This window comes from Hydra vulgaris, chromosome 15 (genome assembly GCF_038396675.1).
Source record: "Hydra vulgaris chromosome 15, alternate assembly HydraT2T_AEP".
Lineage (NCBI taxonomy): Eukaryota > Metazoa > Cnidaria > Hydrozoa > Anthoathecata > Hydridae > Hydra > Hydra vulgaris.
The window spans coordinates 22037929-22051753 of record NC_088934.1 but is presented as its reverse complement, the minus strand read 5'-3'; the positions used below and the strand labels follow the sequence as shown (position 1 = coordinate 22051753).

At 27.9% G+C, this 13825-nt stretch overlaps 1 protein-coding gene across 1 annotated transcript in view; it reads left to right on the top strand.

Moving 5' to 3' along the window:
- The first annotated feature begins 11957 nt into the window (after window positions 1-11957).
- LOC136072024 (nucleolar protein 6-like) overlaps window positions 11958-13825 on the top strand; it is a 69751-nt gene continuing 67883 nt past the window's right edge. The window contains exon 1 of the mRNA XM_065819929.1: window positions 11958-12049. The gene's annotated coding sequence lies outside the window, so the exon portion shown is untranslated. The remainder of the gene's footprint in view (window positions 12050-13825) is intronic.

Below are 13825 nucleotides of genomic sequence, written 5' to 3'. Positions count from 1 at the left end.
TCACTGATGCAAAGGTTACACCTTTTTGTAGATGGATTATAAGATTGGCATCTTTTAATTATGTTCCACTTAATTATAGGCATGTTACCTGCGTCTTTGTGTTTCCAGATCTCTTTGGAAAGTTCTGTATCATTTCTATATCTGGTTGCATTAAATGATTTAAGGTGGTTTGCAAATCTGAGCTTGAAAGCGTTTTCACTGATACCGATGTAATATTTTTCCGTAAGACTGGGATTAGGTGATGATAAAGTGGCTTTATATACAACGTTTTTTGATAGACATTCGTTATTTAACGAGCATGCAGTTTTCCTAATGCAGTTGCAATTTATATCATTAGTGGTGAGTTTGTTGCGCAAAATTTGTTGGTTGTGTGAATTAATAATAGATCGATTTTGTGGAGCTTATGATGTAATGGAAAATGTAAATCAATTAAGTTTAAGAAAATTTTGTTACCACATTTTTACTGAAAGGGGGATTAAACCATATTATATTTCTTTTTCGTTTATTAGTAATAGAAGGATTTAGATTTGAATGATATTGGAGATTGGTGGGAAATCCAGACTTTTCTAATGTGTCTTTATAAATAGGAGCAGACTTTTGGAAAATTTTTTCGTTTGAAGAATTGGAAGATAATCTATGTTCAATTGAGGTTGGTAATTGTTTTAAAATGCTTGGTGGATGGAACTAGCATGGATATAATTTAGCGTACTATTAGGTTTATGGTAAGGTTGAAAAGTGCAGTTATTAAGATCAAATGTAGCATCAAGGTAGTTAACAACTTTCATATCAGATTGAATGGAAATACAGAGGTTGTATTGTTTAAATATTTGAGTAAAATGCTTCTTAATTTTTTCCATTTTTGGACCGCTTGGGTTTTTAAACACGGCTAGATTAGCAAATATCGGATCACGTACACTTGACGTCAGATGCCGTTGCAACGCTAAATTTGTGTTTTTTATAACGGTTTTTATTTTATATTTGAATAATATGGCTGATGATTGCCGAATGGCATGAAACTTCAAGTTCCATTATAAAGTTGTATTTTCTCATTTAAAATATTTTAATATTATATATATATATATATATATATATATATATATATATATATATATATATATATATATATATATATATATATATATATATCAAGATCTAGTTGTTGAATTTCATACAATGGAGTCACCATATGCTGATGAGATCTATTTTCATTATCTAGTTGAGCATACTGACCCGAACGTAACCCATAGTTAGTTCTTTTTATAACCATAAAATTGGGATGTAATGGGCCATAATTGGTATCTCAATGATTTAAAAATTAGGAGACCATCTACATTAAAGAGTAGCTTAATTTCATCACAGTTATATGCACTGCGCTTTAAAATTTTTTTAATGCCTTCCTTTATGCCAATTTAAATTCACCTTCATTTATTTCGTTTGTATCAACTTTGTTCAATGTTCCTAAAACTGTTCTTAAATCTTTTAGAAGTTGGTGCCCATGATTTCTTAAAATTGTTAATAAGTCATTAATATATTCTCGTGTAGTTTGATGTTTTAATACCCAAATACGAATGTCTTTTAATAATGATTGACTATCATCCGTTAACTCACAAAATTCAGTATCTGAAGGATAAATGAAACTCTCAAAACTTTGCGAAACACTATTTATTTTGGGCTGATGATCACAATCTGATTCATTCTCACTTTCTGATTGCAACAAACAACCATAATTAAAAGTTTTTAAAGCTAAGTTTTCACTAAAATTTGAATCATTTGCTGGGGAATCAATACATTGTGAAATTACATACACATGACTATGGTTATTATGCCAGTTAGTTATAGGCTTCCTAAAAAAACACTTTGCAAATAATAAACTTGTGTAAAATATACACATAATAAAACTGATTTAAATAGAGATAAGGTGGTAAATTTATTTTACTCAATTTGTAACTAATATTATTATTATTAAAAACTTTTTCATATATGTAATATTAATTTATTATTATACAGTTGAAATGAAAATTTAAGAAAAGATGAAGCTGAAATTAGTTGAAATTTAAAACACATTTAGAATTAAATATACATCATTTAAATTAGATATATCTTTTGAATTTTACCTCTAGGACTCCTAGAATTAAGATTACCAGAAAATACTAATATATATTTTTAATAAGTACTGCAAAGTTTCGAAAAAGGATAAAAACATGGAAGCTGTCTTTAAAACATGTAGATAATCTTAAGGTATTTTAGTCTATTAGATTAAAATATTTATACGAAAACTCTATTATATAGTTTTAGTATAGATATTTTAGTCTAATAGAATAATATATCTGTAGATATTTTAATCTAGAAATACTACTAGAAATATACTATATATTATACTAATATAAAGTTATAACTATAGACTATAAAAGCTGAAATAAATGTTAGTTAGAAAACTTTTTATACTATTTACTTATGTAGTTTTTCAACTAATATTTATAATAAATGCTAATAAATTCAGCTTTGTTTTACTCAAAATTTACTTGTACCTTTGATATTTTTCACTTGAATCTCTTTGAAATCTTTACGTATACGTTTTGCGTTCCATTATTTAATTTTGCAGTAAGACAGAATGATCAACTGTAAGTAATGTGTAATGTAGGAAGTCAGAGTAAGCAACTGTAACAAGCAATGTTGCAATTAGCTGTTATATAACAGCGTATATAATTATACTCAAAAACACAATTGCAATGGCGGTTAATAGTTCGTGCAAGCGTGTTAATACTTCGACGTCCGTAGACGTCCAAATTAAAAATTAAGACGAAGTTCGACTTATTTGGACCTCCAAGGACGTCTAATTAGGTCTCGGAAATCCGGACCAGATTTGTTCGTCTTTGGACGTCCTAGGACGTCAAATGCCCACTGGGAGATGTTTTGAAGGTAGAATTTTCCTTTTTTATTACTGGCAAAATAGACTGTGAAGGATCTTGAGCTGTTGGGGCATGTGTTTTTAAATGTCTGATCAAAGTAGTAGTGCTACTTAGCTTTTGGTGAACAGCTTTTTTACAAATGTTACAAACTGCAATATTTTCGACAGGTTTGGTGGCATGTAATTTGAAGAGCAAAGAAAAATTCATCCAAACTTCTGACTTGCCTACACCAGTAGTTTTCGCTTTCAAAAGAACAGAACCACTGGAAATTTGTTTATTTAAAATTGCATTAAGTTCAATGACTTCATCTGAAGTCTCATAGATATCTTTTATAACATGCGCCATTTTGTATTTTCGTGTAATAAGTTCTCGTAAATGTGTAACTAATATTCACCAATAGTGTAAATACACCAATTAATGGCCATTAACCATTTACTGGCCACTTTTAAAAGCTTTTCTCATAAAAAACTATGACACAATTTGTCCTATATTATTATTTAAACTCAATGACTTCATTAAAACTTTGTAAATATCGCAATTTCAGGATAGTTCTAGAAGGTTTTAGTCACTAAAACTAAATGTTAAAAACATTATAAAAAATGTAACAAATTTACGCTTTTTTTTCTTAAATTCATACTTTAGAGTCTTTTTTTTGTGCGTTGCAAGTATTTGTGCCAGTCCATTCAGGAAAGAAAAAAAAGATAAATATCTTATGTACACTTTGAAACAAAAGTATTTAGTTGATGTTTCACATATAATGTTTTAACTGAATTAGATTAATCCTTTTCTAATAAACCATTTACTGGCCGGTTAATTAATCCATTTACTGGCCATGGTCAATAAATGGTATCAGGTATAAAATTTTTTAGTTTCATATTTTTATATAGGATTTTCTCACACTTAGTTACTATACATGTGTGAGAAAAGTTAAGTTATTAGCAAAATCCACATTTAATTCTACTTTTAAAGTTACTTTAAAAGTAAAATGCTCAATCATTTTAAAGTTAGTTTTAAAATCATTTTAAAGTTACTAATTTAAAATCATTTTAAATTTTCTAATTTTAAAGTTACTTTAAAAGTAGAATGAACTCAGAAAGTTTTAGTTAATTATAATTATAGTTAATTATGTTCTGATAATATTGGTTCAATAAAAATACACCATTAAAGTAAATATATGATTTTCCTAAATGTATTTTATGAATGTATGTTTTTATTTTTTTATTTTTAATAGATAATAATATTATATAAAACCATGAAACCAGTTATTTCAACAAGAATAATAAAAAAACGCATGCTATGGACTGAGAATAACATGAAACTAGCAGTACATGCAGTTGCATCAGGCATGTCTCAACGGAAAGCAAGTGTATCATATAAAGTTCCGCAATCGACTCTGCAAACCATAATCTCTGGAAAGTCCAAAATAGGAGCGAAACCAGAGAAAAAGCCAATGCTAGGTGACCTTGAAGAAAAACTAATTGAATATACTGGCAATCATGTCCAAATAGGAATCGGTTTTGGGAAAAAAACATTTATCACTTATGCTGCTAAGCTTGCTAAAAAACATAACATAAGTTTTAAAAATGGTCGACCTAGTGAAAAGTGGTGGCAACTACTTAAAAAGAGACACAGTTGTGTTAGTCTTCGTTGTCCAGAAGCTACAGCTTCTATACGACACATGTGTATGGATAGGATAAAGGTTTCCAAACATTTTACTTCTTTAGAAGTTCTGATACAAAGTAAGAATTTACAGGACAAACCAGAATGTGTCTGAAACATATATGAAACCGGGATGCAACTAGAGCATAAACCTAGACGTGTTGTTTCCAGGAAAGGCTCAAAATATATTCAGAGTCGAACAAGTGGCAACAAGGAAACAATTACTGTTATATGTTGCATAAATGCAGCTGGTCAAGTCATACCACCTTATATAATATGGAAAGGAAAAACTGTACGAACTTTTCATGGTTTTGATACCGAAAATGCTCCAAGAGGAGCAACATGGAGTGTGTCTGAAAAGGGCTGGACAAAACAAGGTATTGCGGAGTTATGGTTTGAGAAAGCATTTCTTCCAAATATTGGCTCAGCAAGAGCACAGATTTTAATCCTAGATGGACATGACTTACACAATTTTGTTGAAATGATTGAGCTGGCTATCGTAAACCAAATTGAAATTGTAGAGCTTCCAGCTCACACCAGCAACTGGTTGCAGCCTTGTAACAGAACAGTTTTTAAGTCACTGAAAACTGCCTATTCTGAGGAATGCCAAACAATGATGAATGACTACCCAGGTGTAGTAGTTTCGCATTCTAATTTTTGTGGTTTGTTTTCAAAAGCATGGAAATATGCTATGACTGACACAAATATACGCTGAGGATTTAGAGCTTGTGGAGTTTATCCCATTAATCCAGATGCTATTCCTAAAGAGGCATATATCGCAATCATTTTATATAGTAAAATTTCAGATGGTGTCCCATGTCAAAATGTATGCAACATTTCAACAATAAACAACCTTCCATTATTGTCTGATCTATCAGAAAACAGCTTTGCGATTAACTCGCTGTCTTCTACCAAACCAGAAGAAGAAAATGAGTTTATTGATTTTTTAATTCAAGACAATGCTGTGCAATATTCAATTATTGTTACAAAACACAGCTATGCAAGAATCAAACCGGTACAAGACAATGAATTTATTGATTTTTCTGTTCGAGACAATACTCTGGGTTTGAATATTAATACTGATATATGTCTTCAAGAAGTAAAATTAATTGAATCAACATTAGATTCAAAAGATAAAAAAATTTTTTTGCAAAACATTAACAGATCTTCCATTTCCATTTGCTAATTCATCTTGTCCATCAGACAAAGATTCAGATGTTCTTACATATCCTTTTCCACAAATTAAACAAACAAACACTCAAAAAACTCTAATTTAAAGTTTTTTGTTCTGATCTCAGAGGAGGTTTATAATGCAAAGCTTGATGATAGAGCTTCAAAGGTAGCTATTGAAAATAGAAAAGTTGAAAAACAAAAGATTTTGAAAAAAAAAAGAAAATTTTGCAAAAAAAAAGCTAGATCGTATATCAAACTTGAAGAAATTGACCAAGGTGAAAAAAGATGATATTTTATAAGAAGGTGAAAAAAGATGATATTTTATAAAAAATTTATTTTAGGTATTTTTGTTCATGTTAATTCATCTTAATGAGTGTATAAATAATTTAATTGAACAAGTTATCTTGATTTTATAATGTGCTTTTTATTTTTTTTTAATTTTATGATAATAAATCAATTACAATACTCTATTCAATCAAATACAGCCAACGGCCAATAAATGGTTAAGATGGCCAGTATTTGGTAAAATTGTTTACCTTTAATATCTGGGTTATATATAATTTTATGTTATTTATAATCACAATAGTTTTTACTTAAAATGTCAGAGCTTTTAATTTTCTAAAATTTTATATATGGTATGTAACATATACTTAAGTATTTTTCTGTAACTGGTGTTTCTTGTAAAAATTTGGCCAGTAATTGGCGTAAGTACCCTATCCTGTAGTCCAAGGAGAATGAAACTTTTAAAAGTCTTGAAATAATTTAAAGCTGTGGTGAATAATCGAAAATAAAATCACAAACAAAAAATAATTCCCATGAAAAAAAGCATGAAAAACACACCTGGAGAATTACTCAACTTTTCTGTGGTCACATACAAAGCTATGATGCGTATATAGAACAATAGACCATTAAAAGTTTACAACAAGATAACAATAGAATCGAAATAAACAAAATATTTAACGTTTATATGTGCGCACGTTTCATGCTCTTCAGATATCTGTTCGCAAGCAACAAGAGTACAACCGTAGCATAGTTTCGCATACATCGTGATTTTTAATAAAAAAACTTAAACTAGGATAAAACAAAGGTTTAAACGATATCAACTATAAACTAAAATATACAGTAATCATAACTTAGAATCTCCAGAAAAAATGAATATTTCCACTATAACAATTAACTATTAATTGTAACGCATTTATTTTCCGGTAAACGTCAACTAAATAATCACCCCAGAAACGTCAAAACACAATAATCAAAACAACGTACAGAACACTTAAAGGACACTTACTGTACACAGAACTGGACACTGAATCCTATTCCCCTCTGAAATTCACTTCTCAATACTGGAAACTTGTCCGAATATGGTAATTTACCTTGCACTCTCTAGCACTTATGTAAAATATCTCTTCTCTTCCCTCAGAACTACAACGGCCTGATATGTTCCAAATAAGTGGTGGAACTTTAATAGTTTCCACTGCGAAACATTAGCCAAAGTCTTGAAATAGTTTAAAGCTGTGGTGAATAATTTGGATTAAAATGGAATAAATTCAAGAGAGATAATAATGCTGAACAAGTCGTACAACCGAACAGTCGAACACTTTTGGAAAAGTCAATCAATTTTAATCGATTTGGCCCAAAAATGCCGGCCCGGTCGGACGCCGAACATGGCGGCCATAAAAAAGTCGGACAATGGCGGACATCGGACAAAACATTCTTCGATCAGAACCGAACATTTCGATCACAAACACCGTTGAAAATTTTTCAATTCAAACCGATCAATCATCTTGTAAAATTTTTTTGACTCGGTCGCACATCGGACACAATTTGGCCTAAGTCCGACCATCTCTAAATATATGTGTACAAAAATTCCGGTATCCCGGAAAAAATTTCCCGGGGTTCCGGGAAATTGGAATAAAATTCTTCCCGGGAAGAATCACTAGTCTGGGTAATGTGGGCACTTTTGCTACTTTTTTAAAACCTCAATATTTTTTAGAAAAAATTTCGTGTGTCCAAATATCATGAGTAGTGATAATTAGTGATAATAATCTAGCATAATTAACCCACCCGCATTACTAACCAATCATCTTCTGTGATTGACAATATTTTAACAAACAGTTCCCTAAATACTTAATTTGAATCAGGCCTTTTTATTGCAGACTTTTCTGATCATTTTCCGATTTTCCATATAGCACGCGAAGTACTATCTAATATTGACAATAAAAAATCTTTGTGACTTACAGAAATCTTTCTATAAAAAACCTAAATAATTAAAAAAAAAAACTCCAAATAGAACGATGGGACAACGTTTATTCATCAACAGATCCTAATATTGCTTTTGATAATTTCTCAAGTACATTTCAGAATATCTTTGATAATATATGCCCAAAAATAACTACAGAAATAAAAAACAAAGGATATAAGAATCCATGGATGACAATAACTTTAATTAAAGCATCAAAAAGAAAACAAAAACTTTACGTAAAATTTTTAAAATCAAAAAATAAGGATGATGAAAAAATCTACAAAAATTATAAAAAGTTTTTTCAACATAATATAAAAGAAGCAAAAATAAGATATTTTTCTAATCAGCTTGATAAGCATAAATTCGATATAAAAAGGACTTGGGCTGTTATAAACCAACTAACAGGAAGAGAAAAAAAGAAGCATACTTGCTTACCACAAAAATTAATTTCCGATAAAAACATTATAACAAGTGAAACAAATATATGTCAAGAATTTAACAAATATTTTGTTAATGTAGGCCCCTCTCTTGCTTCTATCATTGCGCAACCAAATACAACATTTAATAATTTTTTGGGAGAAAAACCCAACACTAGTATAAATAATGAAAAAATAACTAAACTTGAATTTAATAAAGCAATTATTGAACTTAAACGCAACAAGTCATGTGGATATGATGGTATTTCCAGTAATGTAGCTATTTATGTTATGGACAGCATTTGTAAACCATTATTTTATTTAATATCATCTTCATTTGAAAATAGTATATTCCTTGACAAACTTAAATTAGCCAAAATTAATCCCATTCTCAAAAAAGGTGATTGCAATAATATTTCTAACTACCGACCTATTTCTCTACTCCCAGTTTTTTCAAAAGTATACGAGAGAGTAATTTATAATAGAGTTAATAAGTACTTTACATTAAACAATTTATTATACAAAAATCAGTTTGGATTTCAAAGCAATTGCTCTACTGAACATGCTATCATTAAACTTGCTGACAAAATGTATAAGTCGTTTGATTGTGATGAACTGGTATTAGAAGTTTTTATTGATCTTTCCGAGGCCTTTGATACAGTTGATCACAGTATTTTACTTTCCAAGCTAAAATATTACGGCATAATAGGCTGAACATTTAAGTGGATTCAGAGCTACTTGTCTAACAGAAAGCAATTTGTACTACTAGAAAAGTCAGGAGCCCTTGATATTACGTGTGGAGTTCCTCAGGGTTCAATCCTAGGTCCATTATTGTTTTTAATATATCTTAACGATATGCATAAAGCTTCCCAAAAAATATTTACTATTATGTATGCTGACGATACAAATTAATTTTTATTCATCCTGATGCAAAGACTTTGTTTGAAACTATGAATATTGAACTCGAAAATTTCAACCTCTGGTTCATAGCAAATAAATTATCCCTAAATTGTAAAAAAACTAGCTTTACTCTATTTCATAAAAAAAATCAATCAATTAATCTTCCGTTAAAGCTGCCTAAACTGTTTATTAATAAAAATCAAATTAAACGTGACAAATGCACAAAATTTTTGGGAGTACTTTTTGATGAAAATTTGTCATGGAGAAACCATATTGGTCTTCTTGAAATAAAGGTGTCCTCTGTAATAGGTGTTTTGTATAAATCAAGATTTTTTTCTCGATAGTAAATCACGCAATATGCTTTACTTTAGTCTTGTACATAGTCAGCTTTTGTACGCAAATATTGTATGGGCCAGCACCCATAAAACCAAATTGCTAAAATTGCAAAGTCTGCAAAACCATGCATGCAAAGCAATTAATTATTTAAATAGGTTAGTAAACCCGGCCCCAGTGATGAAAAGCATGATGGTTCTAGATATTGAGAAACTTAACACTTTACAGATATTAATTTTTATGTATAAATATAAAAACAATCTTCTACCAAGCGTTTTTTCAGATAACTTCCTGATATCATTTTCTGAAAAATATAATCTGCGTTCAAATACCAGGAACGACTATCAACTAGGAAAAATTAAATCACAGCAGTCAAGTTTTCTAATTACAAACCGAGGTCCATCAATATGGAATCGTTTCCAAAATAAAAATGTTAAAGACCTAAAAAGCATTTCATCGTTTAAACAACAAACTAAAATGCATCTCCTTAATTCCTGACATATATATTATAGTTTACAGTATTTGTTTTCAGATTTTTTTGTATTTTTTCTTTTAATTTATTTTTTATTTTTTTCTTCTTATGTGTTTTATTTTTATTTTTTATATTTATATATTTATTAAACACCCACTATACAAGTATACAAGGTAAATTAGAGTTTTATACATGATAATTATAAAAATCCTTGAATTATTATTATTTTATTATTATCATCTAGGAATATTTTTTTCAAGAATATCCTTGAAGATTGTTCTTTGTTCTTTTGAGTTCCAGCATTCAACTGCACATTTTAGAGTTTGAAGATCCGTTTCAGGAACTAAATTTTTTAAGCCAATAATTTTTATTTTTTTTTTACTTTGAATTATTTTCTCCAGATTTAGTTCATGTTTATTACACAAACCCTTGATACTATCTAAAAAAGGTTGTGGGGCTGTTTTGTTTTCCGGCTGCGACTTAATAATATCAAATGTAATTTTATTGTTCATCAGGCGAATAAATAAGTTGAGCTTGTTTTGTTGTATAGTTATTGATATATCTTCAATAAAGAATAAGGGATGAATATAATTTTTGCTATGTTTTGAAACGTTGAGGAGTGACTTGAGAGCGTTTCTTCCAACTATATTAAGCTTTTGCATTAATACCTTTTTATGTTCACAAAGCTCAAGATCTTTAATTTTATTAAATTTTTTATTTTTCTTTAAAAATTAAAGTATTTTTTTATTTTTATTTCAATAGTGACTAAAGGGCTCTATGAAAAGTTTGTGATGATAAACGCATCATCCTTACCTTCTTTGAGTCCCTGACTGATTATAACAGTATATAAATATATATATATATATATATATATATATATATATATATATATATATATATATATATATATATATATATATATATATATATATTATAAATTAAAAAGATTAAAAACATTTTTTATAAAGGTTTTTTATGTTTACGATGTTATTTATTTTATATGAAAAATTGTAATATTGTTTAATCAGCGAAATAAAAGTTAAAAAAAATAAATATATTTTTTAAATATTCCAATTTTCGCTTAAGATGCTCATAATACCCTAATCTACCCTAAATTGCCAATTTCTGAATTTTTTTTAGAACTTAGCATATTATATTAAAAACGCTTAAAAAAATATCAGTAATTTTAAAACCTGTTCATTTCCTGTTAAAAAGAAAAGTTTTTATGCAATAAAATCAAATTATGAGTTTCATTAAAGCAAATATTATATTTGAAGTTTTAATAAAGTTTATTTTGAGACTTAATTAACTTATTTAAAAAAATTTGAAATACTTTTAAATTAATTATTCAAAGTTAATAAAATATATATTTTTAATCAAAATTAGGGAAAAAATTCTCTAACTTCTGAAAGCTCTTATTAATTAAGTTCTAATTAACTAATTCAGCCTTTTAATCAATATATATATTGTTTTTCGTGGTTTCTTAGAGTCCGCGCGGGTAAAAATGATTAATGCGCCGTTTAAGCACGATGCGTACGGTACAATACAGTATATATGCGCATGGTATATACTATAACGTAGTATATGTAGCCTGCATGCATGATATATACTACTTGCTTTTATTGTCCTTTGCTTTTCTTTTCTATAACTGTCTCAAGTTTTCTTGTTATTAGCGGTCCTCGCATTTAAGTATAGGATTATTAAAAAAATTACTGCCTTGTATAAAGTAGTAGCTTTTTTGTCAAGTCTTATTTAATGACTTTAATTTACCTTGAGTTAACTACAGTGCTATTGTAACTTGTTACGGTATTTTTAATTTACTCTTAAAATTATTTAATTATCAAAGTAATTTTACTTTTTCTACTTTATGTAAATGAAAGTTATTAATAAAGTTATAAGTTAATTTACAAAGTTGGGTAGTTTATAAATTTAAGAAAGTTATTAGGTAAGTTATATCTTTATTCTATATATTATATATTCAACTTATAACGTACCCAATATTTTTCTTAAATACATATTATATTTTAAAGAAAAATATTGGATAAGTTATAAGTCTGTTGCACTATATAAATTTTACTTACATACATTATTCACTTACATTCATACATATAACTACAAGTTATTATCATTGAACTGAAAGCAAACTATTATCAGTTGTATAATAAAAACCAAAGCAGAATATAATTCCAAATTTTCTTGTTGGAATAACATATGAAATTTTCATATGTTATTATCGTATTTTCATTGAAAATAGATTAAATTAATTAAATCTCCTCACACTAAAAAATATAACAGCAAGAGGAGATGTTATACATTTATACAGCCTCATCAATCACTTAAATATAACTAATAGGTACAATTCACCTTAGTTTATAGAAAACTTTGTTAAAATAGGTTGTGTTAAAAGGATTTGTAGACAACAAAAAATATGAATAATATTTTTTGTTATTTGTTGTTATATATATCATATATAAATATTTTTGTAGATAAAATATATATACATTTTCTCTTCAAATATATTTCCAAAAAAATAATGCACAAAAACACGCATATGTTTTGTCTATTATTTTCATAATATAACTATTATGTTATATTATGAAAATAATAGACAAAATCATAACAAATATTATCATAAAATAGCATTCATTGAATATTTCAAGCTATACTTAGAATTTAGAAATTCATTATTTATTTTTCAAATATATTGTAATATTAACACACACAAAAAAAATTAATGTATAAATATGTGTATATATATATATATATATATATATATATATATATATATATATATATATATATATATATATATATGTATATATATATATATCAGACCTCAGAATTAGGAAAAATGGGGTTGGCAATGATTTGCCGACCTCAATTTTTTTGAGGTTGGCATCAGGTCTGTAAAAAAATTTTGATAGTGATCTCAAATACTTTAGGTCGGCATTGCTGAATTCTAAGGGTTGATATATATATATATATATATATATATATATATATATATATATATATATATATATATATATATTTTAAATTTAATAATTTTAGAATATTGGGAAAATATGAAAATATTAAGACTTATTTATAAAAGTTTTTAGAAAATAATCCAGAACAACCAAATAAAGGAAATTGCCAGCCATTTTATAGCTCTTGGGTAAAATCAACTGTTTCCAGTTGGATAAGGTCTATTAAAGCTAACAAATCTTTGAAAAGAAAAATATCTTGAAGTAGACCTATTATAATTGCATCAAAAGCCAACATTCAATATATTACAAAAAAAGTTTGATCATCATTCTGACTGTTAACAAAATTGTGTTACCAGAAAGCTAAAATGTCATCATTGTAACGTTTCAAAGATTTAAAAAAAAAGAACTAAAATGAAATCTTGTAAAATAAGTAAAAGATCAATTTTAACTGAATTTAAGAAAAAGCAAGCGAGGCCAATGTCTAGTCCAAAAACTTATTCATAACCTCAACCCTCGGGAATTAGGAAAAATGAGGTTGGCAATTTATTTCCAACCTCAAACTGTTAGAGGTTGGCAAAAAAAAAATGACACAAAGGGGTTACCATAAAACATAGAAATGAGGTCTGCAATTTTTGACAATCTTAATCACTTTTACGTCATGAACTAGGTCAGTATTACTGAATGCCAACCCTAATTCCGAGGGTTGTAACCTATATATATATATATATATATATATATATATATATATATAT